Here is a 17,944-nt window from a genome sequence, read left to right on the forward strand (position 1 = left end):
ACAATGTTTGACATACTTCAAAGGATCACATTTTAAGGTAAGGTAGAGTGCGCATCGGGGACAGATACATTGACTTTCAAATTTTTTACATTTCTTTTCTGATATACCACTTGTGGAGGCTTATTTTAACCCTCTGAGTGCTGTAATAATTTCCCACCAAAATTTTAGTGCAACATTTTTAGCAATCTTTATGAACTTTTCTGTAATTTTTTGATAATTTTGGACTAAATGGACATCACATTTTGTTGGCTACAGTTTGTTATCAAAATTTTGACAAAAATCTGAAAAAAATTTGACTGGGGTATATTTTCTAAAGTTGACAAAAATTGACTTTGGCAACCAAAGGTTACAGGTCTTGGAGAAAGACTCTTGCAAATCGCACTGAATCCAGTCAAAACAGCTTGCCTATCACCACCCTACATGCAAGTCATGCTGTGGTGTCCTCCTTTCATGGCATGACAGTGGAAAATAGAGCTAAAGGTCACACAAAGGGCCATCCAACGAAGTCTTTACATCATTGACAGCTAATAATGAGGTGGTTTTTTTTTATGGGCGGGAAATTTTTATCATCAGGTGGGAAAATTTATCAGTTTGCTCTGCAGGCTACTAAAAGAGTCCAGAGAAGGGGCGCGTCCAGTGGGAGGGCAGAATCATGTGGCGGGGGAGGGTTTGATAGATAATTGGAGAGGGCAAGAGGGTAATTTTCCATGAGGAGAGTGGACAACTTGCAAGCAGAAGGGGAGAATTTTCAAGAAGGAAGGTGCGAGCAGCCCTTACTGTCTGCTCAAAATATCACATGATAGTATATTTATGCGTAAAACACTTCTGAACTTTGTCCAAAATTCACCTGCTGACAGCCCCTATGTACCGGTACATATGTGCATTTGCCCTGAACCAGAGCTGACAGTCGTGAAATTGGGTAACTTTTGGATCAGATTTCAACTCTAAGCCTACAGTCCTCACTCCCTTCACCAAGAAGTATTAAACAGTTCAAACCCACTCAGCAACATACTGGTACATGAATACGGGAACTGTATCAACAATACACTTCCCTGCTGTAACAGAGGTCAACAGTTCGTTCCTGATTTGAAAACTGGGTTAGGGCAGTCTCTAGTGCCTCGAACAAAAACTACCATCCACAGAGTGGAAATTGAAAATACATATTTCTCCTTTATTTTCTTAAACACAAATTCCTCCACTCAGTCAAATAATTTGTCGGACAGAAAATTTTCGGGCTCAGAAGTTGTCCGCCCCAAAACGATGTGTTTAATTGGGCATAAAACTTTTGACATCACCCCTAAAAGAGGACAACAGTAAATGGTGTTAATTGCTAGATGCTTAAGGGCACAATTAAAGGGCGACGAATTCGGACGCGCACACCCTTTAGAACGTTTCTGCGCAGATTTAACTCCAGCCTGTCGCAAATGGGTTACTTTGTAGCGCATGTATTTAACATCACCTGTCATTGTTGAAATTGCGCTTTTACCTATTTTTTTGACCCAGTCTCTTAGAAATACATGTGACCTATAACCTTGTCATATTTTGACCCCCTAAGAAGCTGGTTTTTATTCAATATGAGCGAAAAATTAACATTTCTCTCCCATTTACATGGCGCATATTATCCATTCACCTGGAGATATTGTAAAAAGTAGCGTGGTGACACCCTTTTATTAAAAGTGTAAACTAAATGGTATTATGTCAGGATTTTATTCGCCAACTTTGGTCAAAATGACACCATTCAAAGCGACAGGAAGAAAGTTCGAAAATTATGTAGTGATATAATTTCGATATCGTCATTTTGTAATCGATACTTATGTAAAAATTTCTTTACAAACATCATGAAAACTATACATTCGATAGATATGGATCTTAACTCTTAGCATTTATTAAAATTAACTCATTTGCTAAGCGTTTTATAATTGCTTTCTTTAGTTTAAGTGAATTATATCATTTTTATTTATTTCTAACGACGCCATTTTAACGTCCGTTTCCATGGAAACGAGCGTGGTGACCCCCATTTTTTATTTTATTTTTGCACTTGCACAACTTCCAAGAATATTTGTGCAAAGTTTCAAGAAAATGACACCACAACTTAATTTTGACGTAATTCGTAGTACTTCACCTTAAGGGCACAATTCACTGTTCAGTACACATTATTGTACTGGCCTATCTCATTGATTTGTGCTGACAAATTGTGAATTCTGATAAAATTTTCCATTTGAAATTCATAGAATCAACTTCTATTTGCATTATATTGTTATGAAAGTATAAGTCAAATAATTTCACTACATACCGGTAGTTCATCAAGACCCAATATGCTGTATCTTTTTGTATCGATAAGATGGTTAGAAATCAACTGCTGCTTATGTAAAACTGCTCACTGAAGTGTAACCACACAACATTTTTCAACAATGAACACACAATTTAAATTTAACGACTAAATAATTTTGGAGTTGCAACTCAAATATGACCACCCTATATACCAGTATAACGTAAAGAGTGTTCCGCACTGAAGTTTAATCAACCAAATCTAACACCCAAGGATTGTAATAGTGGCATTTTCATAGACAATATGGCTTAGTAACAGGAATTCAAAACATCTCCTGGAAGATATTTTTCATTGGAAAAGCGCCAAAAGACAGAACTAATATGGGGCTTTAATAAACAGGATTAGCGGGTACTCTGTCTTTAACTTCAAAATGACAAATCTGATAAGTATCTCGGTTATTTATATTTGAGCAAAATAATCACTTCAGTTGCACAACCTCATACCTCAGCGGATAAAACCACTGATGAAGTCTCCACACATGATTTAGTTTGACCGACCTTGCTAGAAAGAAACGATCTGGATCAAAATTATTTGCTTTGTTTGCGACAAATGATACTTCAAAACACATTGAATTAGCTGTGTACTGTTTTATCGAAATGGAAATTTGAATCAAATTCATTTCGTTGATTCTTAATTGAGCTAACACGACACTCTGACCATTATTAATGCACAGAAATGCTTCAATCACGCTCATCTTAAATACCTTGACTTGGGTTCATTAAATTAGCTAAAAACATGTGCTAACTAAAAAAATTGTTTACCATGATTTCCTTGGAATCATACATGTATTTTGTACAATGAATTGTACATAAATACCAGTAGTTGCCGAAAAAACAGCCAATTTTATCCTCCCCCCCAACGCCAACCTGTGGGTGCATAAGTAGTTCAACCGAATTCAGTGGACGATGTGCAATCAATAATGCATTTGTGTGACATGAATCATGTAAATTGTCAAAAATCCCTCTTTAAAATCACGGGAGTCCTTGAACTCACGTGAGACCCAGACTAAAATGTCTATCAAAAAGAAGAGTTGAGAACTCTACACAAAGATGCGTAATTCGCTGTATAGGTTTAGATGAGGCCCAGTACTTTTTGATGTCAACTTTGGTGCTAGAGAAGTTGGTACGTACAGTAAGACTTACCAATAGAATCTATGTATAGCAAAATTATTGAATCACACGAACTACCTTATACATGTATATAGGAGCTCCTGCCGTAAATGTTGCTATAAAGTTGTTGAAATATCAAAGAATTGGTAAAATGGACAAAAAATAAACAAATAAATTGAAAATGGTCTCTCCAATGTAAAATGGTACAGAACTTGACTGGCACTTAAAAGTCAAGATGTACCAGTAAAAAAAAGTTGTGGGCCCACAAAACTCAAATTATTGCTTGTTTTTTCTCCATCTGTCCATTACCGGTATGTGGTAAAAATCAACAAATGAGACACATTGAAAATGAGCAAAACCTCCAATATACATTATTACAGGTTGTGTAGTGGGATATTGTATTGGAAATTGTTTATGACAATCATACCATTTCTGTACAGGTTTTGATTCCGGACATGCGTGTTTTTTCGAAACAATGACAGGCTAATCTGCACTTTGAACTTGATGTAAACATTCTCATGCTACCACTACTAGCACTTGTTTAAGAAGTCCCTTCCGGCGCTGATAACCGGATTTTGACATAAGATATGCAAATTTTGCATGACATAAGACATAAGATATGCAAATATTGCATAAGTCGGCTTAACTGACCTGCTGGAAACTGGGGCAGAGATAATGTACCGGTACGTAACGCCCCACTTTAACCGAAATACAGAAACAATGACATTATCTCAGATAGCAAGCTGAAGTCACATGTCAATGATTGACACTTGCAATGTGAAAACCTAGAAATATGGGACAATCATCACCAGGATCATTAAGACACTTATGAAAAACAAAACTCACTTTATCTGGGAGATGCAGTTTAGCTCTTCTTTGAGCAAATTAGCACTATAACTGGCAACAAGAATTTTACAGACTAAAGCTGCTATAACATATACCAGGCCAAGTGGGTAAAAATACACATACATATGGTTTTGGCTCAATACTGCCTTTTAGTTGGCAGATGGGGAAGTGATACTGCCTGGCAGGAAAAAGGGCTAACTTCAAGCCAAACCTTTGCTGGTTGCCAATATTTACAATGTGCAAGTACCGGTACAAGTAAAAAATTTAATTTTAATGGATTCACAAAATTAACCCAGCAGTCATTCACAACTTTTTAACCATGTGGCGACAGAAAGGGTACCTCCAGATACATTTGCCAGTATATACAGCAATGTGTATTTTGTATGAGGAAACTTTCATTGAAGGGAAATTCATTTTGTGTTTAATTCCTTATGATGCTTTTTAGCTGCATACGTGCGCAACTTCTCAGTGACTCAATGACTGGTCACATAACAAGGAATTTACTTATTTACCGGTTGGCCTCTACCTTCAGTGCAACACAAAATGAACAAATCTCTCACAGACTGAAGTCCTTACAATGCATTTCACATCGATGCCACAACGATTAGCTTGGGTATTACAACACATTTTAAAGTCATCAACTCATTGATACAGTAAACCAGCACGGGGCAGCCGCTCTGTCTGGACTGAGAGATAAACAGTTGACTGCACTTGATCTACAATGTCACTGTTTTAACAATGTCAGCTGAGAGTTGACGAGCTGAAATGGTAAATACAAAACACACATTTTCTTGTTTATAGCTCTCCACTAAAAGTATAAAAACAGCTACATTGTGGATAAAGTGTAATCAACTGATCAGTTATCGGTCTAGACAGAGTGGCCCCATGCTGGTGTACTGTAATTATCAAAGAGTTAAACTACCGTACATGTCATGATACCCAAACTAATTGTCTGTTTTGTACGTGCAATGCGTCCATCTCACATGCTGAGTTGTGGCACTGACGTGAAATGTACTGTAGTTCAAGTTCACTGAAACTGGCAAATTTTGAAGATAAAAATATATCAGTGATTGAAAAGTCTCCCGTCTACAGAAGTGTCCATGAGGACTGGTTTAATATCAGATGGTGAATAAACAGAGAAGTTAGATAAGACAACTTTCTGATCAGAGTCAGGTGTAAGATAGGATATTTGACAAACAGCTATCAAGCACAGCCAAGGTGAAAACAATGTATCGTACATTGCCATTTCCAAGGTCTAATCACACTGTGCAAATAAATCATTGAAAAGGTGAGGTTTTTAGTTATAATTTTTTTTAAAAATACAACTGTAGTAGACATAAGAAGACCTACAAAGTTTACACACATGACTGACTGCCAGGGATTTAGCAAGGTACACTAGACTTACACGTAATAGGAGACATCTGCCAATCAGGAGATTTCACCTGAATGGAAGAAAATATTATTCCAATCAGGAGATTTTCTCCCCTTATGGAGATTACTTTTGACAAAATGTCACCAATTGATACAGATATCACATGGGAGCTAAAAATAAAACAATACATTATGAATTTCAATACAGTTTTGGGAATTCAGGAGTGAATTTAACTATCGCTGAAGTGGATCATTGCAGTGAGTGAACTGCTCAGCTATCCGATGAAAAGAGTTATCGTGTTGCATTAAGCGTGTCCATAAGATGAGTTCTTGGAAGACAAATGCAACCCTGACACTGTGTCCATAAGACATTTTCTCTTCGACAACACTGCAACCCTGACACCGTGTTCATAAAATGAGTTCTTGGAAGACACTGCAACCCTGACACTGTGTCCATAAAATGAGTTCTTGGAAGACACTGTAACCCTGACACTGTGTCCATACAAAACAGATAATCACTACAGTTACAAGCAAAGGTCAATGTCAGTAAACAGATAGGCATCCACCTCAATTGCATTACTGTATTCACAGTCTAAGTACCTTGGTCCAGTACAACAAAGCAGGGGTGACTCTTTGCTTGTATTATGAATGGGATACTGGAATGGAATGATTCTAAATTCAAAATTCCATTTTGGGATGTTTGACTTCTTAAGATGTTGCCAGTCCTGCACAGCGGAGACCAGTAACTTGTCAACATAAAGAAACTGACATTTATTTCAAATTGCATACCGGTACAAATTATGTGGTTACAAAATGCAGGAAAGTTTATCTCACACAAAGAACTACTGGTACAAAAACAAAAAAAATTATTGTTGTTGAAGGTTGAAAACACTATTTTCACTCTAAGTATGAACTCTGTACATAAAATTCCCATTTGGAATTAGGGAACTTTAATTTGTAATTTGGCTCCTGTCAAAACTGGAATTTTGAGATTTTGGAATCTTTTTACTCCAGTCTTCCTTTCGGTGGGTCTTCTACTTGCGCTATCAAAGGGTTTTCTGCAGTTCAATTTATGCTAATTTATGCAGTTTTACAGAGTATCCCTCTATATCTCTCATTTATTACTTCAGATATCCAACTATGGTATTCCACTCATGCATGTACTATTACTATTATTTATTGACAATCTTCAAATTTATCACTGAATCTTAATCACGTTAGGTTCAATAGTACAAGGATGTCAAACATTTTCCAAAACCTCTGAACATTATGGCAAGGCCCTGTTCACAAGCAGGGACTTCAATTTACATCAGAAATAAAATGTGTACATCTACTTAACATCAGTTGTGTCAGTGTAACAGTTACAGTGAGAAACCTTAACCTTATCCTGCCCAGATCGTCAGGTCCCCATCTGTATTCAAAGTCTGTGAATGGTTGTTGAGCCAAACTTGTGCATTTTCACGTGCTCACGGGGCATGGTATGGCATAACAGGTTAAATTCAATCAGTAAAAAGTCATGTTTACTGTATCTTTATTTCATTGGCCTGCAAATGTTCAAGTCTTTGTGTAAATGCAACAAATACCGGTAGGTCATGTTATGCCTGTTTTAAACCCTTTGAGTGCCAAGTCAATTTTATACCGGTAGATGAAATCCAGATAATTTTTTTTCAGATTTTTTCCAAAATTTTGATCAAAATCTGATAGCGTATGGAAAACAATGTCCATTTGGTCCAAAATTGTCCAAAAATCAGAAAAAAATATGATTTTTTTTTAAATTTTGCACTTAAATTTTGGCGGGAAAATTCACAGCACTGAAAGGGTCAATTAAGTTGACCTGATGATGACAGATGAAAGGATAAATCCTGCCCAATAGTATCACTTTCCCATCTACCAGGTCAGTAAAAAAGCAGTATGTACTTTCACCCACTTGGTATGGTATTTTACAGCAGTTTAGTCTGTAAAAATCTTGTTTACAATACGTGTGTTTTCAGAGGCACTTCACATGTTCAATTTTTGTTTAAAGTTTGTTAAAATGCAATATACCGGTATGAGACATTTTCAAGTTTCACTAGTGTTAACCAATTTGACCTGACAGTGAAATACAAACTTGGTAAATTAAGGTCCTCGTAAAAACCTGCAAGTGACAGGGACAGTATGCTGATATCCTTTTATCACTTACAATAGTTTGTGGCTCAAGGACAGATATAATTGACAGACACGAAATGAGATAAGAAGCATTTTGCTACATTTCTAGGCAGTCTTTCACCTTTTCATCAGCATGGTTTGGCCCAACACCATTGTTTTAAATGGTGGGTGTCAATCTGTACTCATGAAAAAGGGGTGGCAGGGTGTAGTTAAAGGGGCAGGTTTTTAATCAGCTTTACCGTATCTCTGAGCACATTGACTAACTGCACAAATTTCAGAGGACAGGGCTTGACAATTTTTTTTCCAGTTCACTTGTCCGTCGGACAAGTGGATTTTCAATTTCACTTGTCCTTTCAAAAATTTTACTTGTCCTCCATTTGTAATAATCAAGACCAAAATACTTGCGACAAATTCAGTTACGGCTTTCAGGGCTTTCTTATTTTGGTAATTTTCGCCGATGTTGACGCCGATTTTTCTCAAAAGTTTACATTGAAGTAGGCCTGCGTACGGTCTGTGTGTTCCCGGCGTTATACGGCCTCCACCACAAGAGGCCGTAGCCCTATAACGCCGGGAACACACAGACCTGTACGCAGGGCTAACATTGAATTTGAAGGTACATATCGTACATCGGCTTCCCGTGTTTGGCAAGCATAAATGCCGTCGTATAAAGATTGGTCAGTTTCTGTCGCTGGTCGTCGTCATTCTGTTCACGCATTGCGAGTGCATGCGATCGGATTGTTGGCAAGTGAAACCATATCGGGCTCAGCAGCGGGACCCACAAAATTTCCACAATCATTGTCCCCGTCACGATCTCATCTGCGATGCGCCAAACAGACCAAATGCGGTTGACTAAACTCGTGAGACCTTATCGATTCAACGCGAAACATGTCGTATCTGTCAAGAAAAGCATTTCGCTTGGTTTGGCCATGGAGGTAGTCTCTTCCTACCTCCATGGTTTGGCAATGGTGGGGTATTTGAGACACGACGTACAGAACATTTTGGAAACGTCATATTTCAACCAAGGCCACTATGCTTTCCAAATTCCATTTCGGGAGATAACATCTACGGCGTTTTTCCTCATCATAACGCTTATGTAAAGATCTTTTGTCAGAAACATCGTTCTAATCATCACATCGAGTCGTTGATTCTCAGACGATCCCACTCACGCTGGCCCTCGTGGCGCCGTCGTAAATCATCACAATGTCGTTTGTCAGAGTTACACAATGCCCATCGTCGTAAACTACGTGCCTCTTTACGGCAACAACTTCGCTTGATTTTTGCGTAGGTCTACGGAGCGGAAATTACGCTCTAGCTCGCGAAAATGCACAATGCCTTGTTTGCATTAGTGGAAATATTACCGTAAAATACTCATATTTACAGCGATCACTCCACAAACTATCTGCCAACAATGTTCGTCTACCTCGCGAGGCCGCATAAATGATTGTGAAGTACTGCACGGTCGATCGCCGATAAGCACTATGGCATTGGGTTTTGCAATTTTTTACCTAATTTGTTGGGGCGGAGCAGTCAGCATACAACAAAGAAATGCTGTTTACGCCAAATTTTAAGCGACTTTTTAATTGGACGATGAAACAATATCATGTCGATCATCGAAAAATTCAGGTATCTAAAAAGTCAGTGATTGACATTTATTTTGTGTGAACTACAACGCAAATCGGGCGACACGTGCACAAACCGCAACTTAGGTTCGCGTTGATTGCGCCAGAAGTTGTATAAACAACTTGTCCGGCGGGCGACCAGATTTTATTTTTGACTTGCCCGAACGTAAATTTCACTTGTCCCGGGCGTCGGGCGATAGGAATTGTCAAGCCCTGCAGAGGAGGAAAAAAGAACTAAAATCACATTAACAACCAGTGTCAACAACAACTAATGCAAGAACCAGGGATTGAAGACTGCCCCTTTAAGCTGTTGGTCCTTTGTCTATACCGGTAAATGTAATTAGTTAGTAAAACACAGCAGTTTTGCCTGCTAAGAGGTCCAAGGGGCTCAATATTTCCATAAGTGGTGTGCCGTCACACTTAAAAATGTTAACTCATGTACCTGTAATGTTTACATCTGACCCATTGCTAGGAATTTTCTAGATAATTTTTAGTAACATTTGCTGTTATTCTAGTACATGTACAAGTAAATGTTTTCCTCAATCATGGGGACATTCCCTTCATTATCATTATCAACTATATTTGAGGTTTTTTTGATGAAAAGTTTATGTTTACCGAACTTTTCATGAAGAGTGACCCATTTGGGTGGCACATACCCGTGTATACCTTTTCATGGGAGTACCCTGCCCCCCCCAAACCCCATCCTATAAACCCGTCAGGCAAACTCTGTTACTTTGAGAACTCTTGCCTCTCGTTTGACCTCCCTGTCCTTCTGAACTGGTTTACTGAACAATCTAGCAGTATGTCCTTGAATTGGTTTAGGAAATACCTGTGAAAGATCTGTAAGTCCAGCATGGGTTATCCTGGTACCATCCACAATAGTTTGTGGCTCAAGGACAGAAATGATTGCCACAAAATTAGATGAGAGGCATTTCACTACATTTCTTAGCTAGTTTTTCTCCTTTTCTTCAGCATGGTCCGGCCCAACACCATTGTTTTAAATGGTTGGTGTCAATCTGTACTCGTTAAACGGGGGTGGCAGGGTTCTCGTTAAACAGGGGTGGCAGGGTTAAACTGGTACAGGGATATAAATTTGTCCGTAAACTAGTTCATTAGTGATCAGATCACTTCTCATGGTAGTCTACAGGTAAACTATTAAGCTGAGCTAGCTCGATTTACAAGAAGACAAGTCTTATAGCGTTGCAAAAGCAAGATCTTAAAATAACTCTACCATATTGTGATGACTCTATTCCAAAACTAGTTGTATTCACAGATTTTATGGAGTCTAGATTCACTGCAATTCAGCAGAGAAACTATTGGGTACTGGTACCAAAGCTTTCTGATAACAGGCCAATCTACCGTACATATGGGTAATTATTTTGGGGGTGGGTGCTTATTTTGGATTTTAGTTTTGCTTGATCTTTACCAGTAACATCTCAGTTTGCCTTCCCCTTACACTAAAAAGTACCAATGAGCTGTTGTGCGGCAAAAAAATAAAAATATTGAGGCTTCTGGCTTCCTGACTGCAGCCATTTCCACCATACATTCCCACTGTACTGAAAACAACTGCAAGTGGAATGATCCAGAGATAGAATTTGAGACATTGTAGCAGTTTATGACTAGCTATCTTCTTAAATTGCATCATGGGTTCAGTTATATGTTTATGCATGCATGCGTGTATAAGGTCATTTAAAGATCAGAGATTGTGTAACATTGTGTTCTTCTGAGGTGCAGGTGGATTTGTCAGAATTTGCAGTAAAAGATAAAAACAGGAAAAAGAACTTTCAAGAAAAGGTATTCTGCAACATCTTACTCTTTATTTGTCACTGTCTGTTTCTATAAGCATCAACTAAAAATAAACTTTTGTGAGTACTTACGGTAGTTCACCCTACCAAATTAACGCAATGGTCGTTCATTAAGCTCCAGGAGTGCCCCTGACAATTACCGGTAACCCATTTTTTTATTAAACGTCCTCGGCCCATTTATCAGAAAACTGTGGGAGTTAAAGGGGCAGGTTTTTATATCAGCTTTGTCTCTGAGCAAATTGACAATTAACTGTGCAAAGATTTTACAGGAGAACAAAGGACTAAAATCAAATAAACAGGTCAATGTCAACAACAACTACTAATATGAGAACCAGGGATTGAAGACTGCCCCTTTAAGCTGTTGGTCCTTCCGATAAATGTAATTAGCTATTAAAAGAGCAGTTTTGCCTGCTTAGCTGTCCTAAGGGTTTACTCCCAATATGTTCATATGTGGTTTACTGTCACACTTGAAAACATCAGCCCATGTAATGTGATATTGCAACAATTGACCCCTTAGGGGAGAACCATTTGATTTCTGGGGGGGGGGTATGGAGGATTTTGAGAAAAAAAATTTGTCGCCAGGTGAGATAGAAGAAAAAAAAAATTGATCCTGCCATGGCCTGAGAAAAAAAAAATTGTCATAACAGACAGAAGTGAAAAAAAAAATTGTCACAATGCACCAGAAATTAGCAAAATTTGGGAAACCCTATTCTCATGTATACTTTGCCGGCGCGCCGCCATAGGCGGCGCAAATGTTTTTACCACAAGCAATTCTTATGTTTTTTTCCCAGCACTTATGATATGAGCATGCACTACATAGGTCTACTTACACCTCAGTGCACTCAATGTTTTCCTTCCCTTTCCTGACCCAAGAAATCATATTTCAGGATTTCTGTTGCAATATCTCAATGGCATAGGCACTATCTAAAGGGGACTTTTTGACTTCTGTAAATTGTGAAAATTTTAAAACACAAGACAGGAGTCAATAAACTAGTGTTAAAATCAATATAGTATTCTCTCAATATAAATATATTAGGAAGATGTACAAGTTGACAATGAAAAATTGAGGAACAACAAATGTAATGAAATACAAGGGAGAGGGTCACTAAAAAAATTGAAACTTAAGGGGCGTTACTCAAAATGTGGAGAGGAAGAAGGGGACGGGTTACTCAATATATTTTGGCGAAATAAATTGAAACACATCTCAGATTGCACCATTGCACACATCCATTTCTCAAAATTTTCAATGCGAGAGGGGGGTACCCCCTCTCGTGCTCTCCCCCCCTTGGGTCTTCTAACAGTTTTACTGGTAAAAGACAAATTTAAAATACCTATCGGATTGCACTACACTGCACCGTGGCGCACATCAATTTCTCAAAATTTTCACAGGATCTAGGACAAAACTGAACTGTTGTGAATTCATCCTTTATTATCACAGAAACATGTTTTCATTTACCTCAGTTCAATGACCATTTTGACAGTTAAACATACCATATTCATGCTTTTCATTAGAAGCTGGCAGCTGGAGAAATGACACAAGAGGGTCACAAGATTCCGTTCCTGTATATTTATTTATCTTCAATCTCTGGCAAACAGAACTGTTTTTCACAAATTGTATTGTCATTGTTTGGTTGTTGAATATTGTGACACAAACACTGATCATGCATAAAATGTAAAAATATTGCAGTGTTCAATGTCATTTTCAAACAGTTTTACCAAATGCAAAATAACCTGAAACTCCTCTCAGATTGCACCATTAAACACATCAATTTCCCAAAATTTCCAATACGAAGGGGGGAAACCCCCTCTCGTGCTCTCCCCCTTGGGGTGTTCTAACAGTTTCACTTAGTAAAAAAAAAATTAAAAAACACCTCTCAGATCGCACCAGACTGCACCATTGCACACATCAATATCTTAAACTTTCCATGCAAGATAGGGGAAAGCCCCTGTGACACTTTCCCCCTAAGCCTCTCACGTGTTCTCCCCCTGTACTTTCAAATTCTGCCCGGTCAGATATCCTAGTGAAAACCTTGTCATAATACCCATCCAATTAAACAATATACTATAGTATATGGTTAGATACTGCGTGAGCTTTTATATCTTTATTTTATTGTGACTTGCAATTTCATTTTGATGGGTTCACCTTTTTTGAACCATCATGAGATAACTGATGATAGTCTAGCAGAGTACATCAGGATTTCAAAGGTCTTTACTGTTAAATTGCTGTATTTTGTAAATTTTACAAATACATGTATTTGTATTTAACTTTTCTAAGTGGGGGGATCAGTCAAAATTTCAGAGTTAGAGAGGGGAGTTACTCAAATTCATCATGGTTGACGGGGGGGGGGGGGGGGGGGGGGGGGGGGGGGGGGGGGGGGGGGGGGGGTCACTTGAAATTTCTGAGTTTCAGGCCGTAAATAATGACGGCTCCCTTATATACAACGCATCACAAACTTGATGACAAAGAAAAAAAATTTGCATTGCTACTCCATTTGAAAAAAAAAATTGATGCAGCTCTGACAGTAGAAAAAAAAAAATTGCTGTCACTGTGACAGGAAAAAAAAATTTGCTCCCATACCCATTTCCTCCATACCCCCCCCAAAATCAAATGGTTCTCCCCTTGTTAGAGATTTTCGTGACAATTTTTAGGAGCAGTTACAGTTATTCCATTACATGAAAAGGTTTTGCTAAAGTGTGGGGACATTTCCTTTGTAATCATTTTCAACCGTGTTTCTGAATTTTCGGATGAAAAATTGATCTACGGTATGTTTACGGATCTTTTCCTGAAAAGCTACCCATTTGGGTGGCACATACCCATGTGTACCTTTCTATGGGAGTACCCTGTCCCCAAAGTGCCATCCTATAAACCCGTCAGGCAAACTCTGTTACTCTGAGAACTCTTGCCTCTCGTTTCACCATGTTTTAGAATTTTCGGACGAAAAATTGATCTATGATTACTGAACTTTTCCTGAAAAGTTACCCATTTTTTGGGTGGTACATACCCATGTGTACCTTTCTATGGGAGTACCCTGCCCCCTAAATGCCATCCTATAAACCTGTCAGGCAAACTTTGTTACTTTGAGAACTCTTGCCTCTTGTATGACCTCACTGTCCTTCTATACTGGTTTACCCAACAGTCTACCAGTATGTCCTTGAACTGGTTTATAGATCAGTAAGTCCATCATGGCTTACAAAGAATGAAAAGCTACTTATACTGTATCAGTTTTATGTCAATCATCATAAGGCCAGAGTAAGTAAATTCTTTGTTTTGCATTCACGCCCTCTTTAACTGCATATGTTTTCAGAGGTTTTTTTTCTGGGAAACAAACAGACTTTTCTTGCAGAATTCACCGTCATTGGTGATATTTTGCCACAAAAGCAATTAAGCCATAAAGTTACATTGGGAAAAAAACATTTTCTCACAGCAAGTATATTACAACTACTGAAGTATGTAGAGATATAAGACAGTACCCTGCAGAAACATTAGCTCTCTACAGGTACGTGAAAGTTGGAAGAGAAAACTGTCAAATGATGGAAACTGGTTTTGTGTGAAATCTTACCGGTAGACCTTTTTTCACAAGGGTCTATGGTGAAATGTACTGTGTGTGTGTGTGTTTTTAACCAATTACCAGCCTACCGGTACCTTTTGGAAGTTTGGGTGGACGCAAAACAGAGAATTTACTTATTTTGGCCATTCCAGATTCTGATAGCCGTGATTTACTTGTGTACCGGTACAACAAAGTCAGGTCTTATCAAGGATAGGAGAGTTTGCTTCCAAATGACAGAAATGATTGACACAAACTCATGCGTAAGGCAGTTGATTCCTTGTGTGCCGTGCATGATAAACTAAATGATCTATTTTGCAGGTGTTCCCAAAACCGGTTCAGGGACATAGGTTGTGTTGTGAATTAGTTCAGAAATACAGCACAGGTAGACTGCACATCGCAACTCAATAGAATTTCCTTGAGATAAACTAAGCTTGATCAGTCCTATTACTTGCTTGGAGGTGTATTTGTACATTATAAAGTCACCAGGGTGAAATGGTTTCGGGCTGAGGTGATGCTCCGGCTGAAGTGGTGTGGAACAAAATGGCACTTGGAACGAGATTATTTTGGCATGAAATATGTTTGGGGCAAGGTGGTGGGACAACCTGGTTTTGGCGTGAAGTGTTTGGACTCTGGCTAAGGTATTTCTGTAAGTCAGGCCAAACAGCAAACAATCTGAAGATAAACACAGCAAAAGATTCACTAGTTTCTTTTAGATAGAACAGATAATACTAAACCTGTTGTCCTCTTTGTAACACATTTTCATACATCTTACTTCGATGCTAGGGCAAAAAAAATAATTGTGCTGTTCTGATAACCTGACTACCCAATTTTTTTACTCGCCGTCCCTAGACTTTTTAGAACTACCGGTACATAGACGCTGGAGTATAATAAAAGGAAGAAAAAACCTGTAAAATCACGCACGCGAGAAATAAAGAGAAAATCATGTCAAAACTTAGCACTTACATTATGTTACAAACAATATAGTGGCCAGCAATATACTGTATTTACATACATTTCGCAAATGCAATCACAGCGAGGAAAGATCATTGTTGTCCGCTGTAAATGGGAAACAGACTTTCAAACAGATTCTTAGGAAAACCACCCAGGGTTTTCTCTATGTAAAAAACACTCTTGAGTTGAATGTGCCAGTACTGTGGCTTAGCCGTGGTTTGAAGTCCAGCAGATGAATATCCATGTTGGGGACGCTACAATGAAGTTCAGCGTGAAGTACATTTGCTTTTGTTTTGAGCAACTGCAAGAGGTTGAGGAATTACGAGAGCCAAGAAAACCGTTAAACGGTTAATGCATTTCAAGTTCTGAAAGCAGGTCTGAAACTTGACTGTGCTTTAAAGTACTGTTTCCTGTCAAAGATTACGATTAAGCCAGTTCAGTTTCTATGACATTCAAACATCATACACGTCAACCAGTATCCGATCTCATGATGGAACTGTTAAGAGCTACAGGGTTTGAACCCCTGAATAATGCATATCTAAAAATAAAAAAGAAATATTGAAAAAAAAATTCCTTACCTACCTACCCTATTTTTGAAACCATGTTATCAGAATAGCACGATTTTTTTTTTGACCTAAGTCAATATTTGACCCTGAAATCAAGGACAGATCATGTCAACTTTAGAGAAAGAAAAGATACCAGTTTCAAGGCTGAACAGGGCTCCTTAGACCGGACATTTCTGACGTATTCATGTACTGATTGCTACCATCTTACGGAATCCGCAAGATGCAAAGTGTGGCCACTATAGATTGTCGACAGTCCCTTGTGCCGTTTCTTTTGCATTGCTATAGTCTCTTGCACATATGGAGGGGGGTTTGGGTTCGCATGCATACCCGGTACAGCCGCTAAGGCACAAGCTGGGAATGCCGCAGGCATGACTGCGAGTGCAGAAGATACGTCTTCAGCACTTATGGTTATGTTCATGCTTGCGTTATTTTCCTTCCCTGTATGTGCAGGAGACTATAGCAATAATAGAAGAGAAAAGGCACATAGGGACTGTCAACAGTCTAGGGCCACTACAATGTACGGTACCCTACATGTATGTGTTGGTACTACCTAGCTCAGATTACAACTTACAAGAATGATATATTGACAAAAGTTCAATTTTCTGAACTTAAAATTTCAGTGGCCCATCAAATAGCAAGGCTTGACAGTTTTATGTACGGTAGATTTCACAAGATCAAAGTAGTGTCAAATGTAAACAGAGAGATTTAAAAATATCGTGTTTAAAAGATATTACAACGAGACAGTGCCACTTTAACATTGCCGGCAGTCAGATAAAAAAGTGGTATCTAGTTCATACAAAGATTGCGATAAGACAGAAACTTGTGGATCACGTGAATACACTCGTTAATACTGCACTGGTAGAGTTTTCACAACGAAACAGTTTAATATATGAAGCCAAGCAATTTACATTCATTCTAAAGGTATTTTAAAGTATTTTAGAGATACAGGCAGCAGATATGGTGACTCATCAGAGATAACTGATATGAAATTTCATTCACATCTACCTACATCCATGGTTATTAAATCCAGTATGGAAATCTACTGGATACAGAGGAAAGCATTACGCCATACCCAGAGTTCTCCACAAGGGGATTTTTAGGGATGGGCCACCCCCCTGTGTTTGGAGCAGTTTATTCATTATTCATATGAAAATAACTGCAAAAAGGAATATATTTTCAAACAAAAAAATATGCAATTTATGTATTGATGTGTAAACGGATTATTCCTCTGTTTTTTCCAAGCTGAGGAGAATGCTATACAAACATAATTTACTACATATAAACACCTACAGTTGCTTGTTTACCGATATGGCAAAGCAAAGCCTCAATTTACACAATGTTTTCACATGGAGGTAGCAGACTTCTACGGTTTGCGCCACAACGGCTTCATTGACTTGTTGCTTCACGAAGTCCCTGTGACACAATGAGTAAACATAGGGCCAAAGTCCCTGTGACACAATGAGTAAACATAGGGCCAAAGTCCCTGTGACAAAATGAGTAAACATAGGACCAAAGTCCCTGTGACAAAATGAGTAAACATAGGGCCAAAGTCCCTGTGACACAATGAGTAAACATAGGGCCAAAGTCCCTGTGACACAATGAGTAAACATAGGGCCAAAGTCCCTGTGACACAATGAGTAAACATAGGGCCAAAG

General features: G+C 38.5%; 1 protein-coding gene across 1 annotated transcript in view; it reads right to left on the reverse strand.

The window, feature by feature from the left end:
* The window catches only part of LOC139124510 (uncharacterized), a 34,939-nt gene that overhangs the window by 5,010 nt on the left and 11,985 nt on the right, over positions 1-17,944 (reverse strand). The window lies entirely within an intron of this gene.

This window comes from Ptychodera flava, assembly GCF_041260155.1.
Source record: "Ptychodera flava strain L36383 chromosome 23 unlocalized genomic scaffold, AS_Pfla_20210202 Scaffold_24__1_contigs__length_23054250_pilon, whole genome shotgun sequence".
NCBI classification, from domain to species: Eukaryota; Metazoa; Hemichordata; class Enteropneusta; family Ptychoderidae; genus Ptychodera; species Ptychodera flava.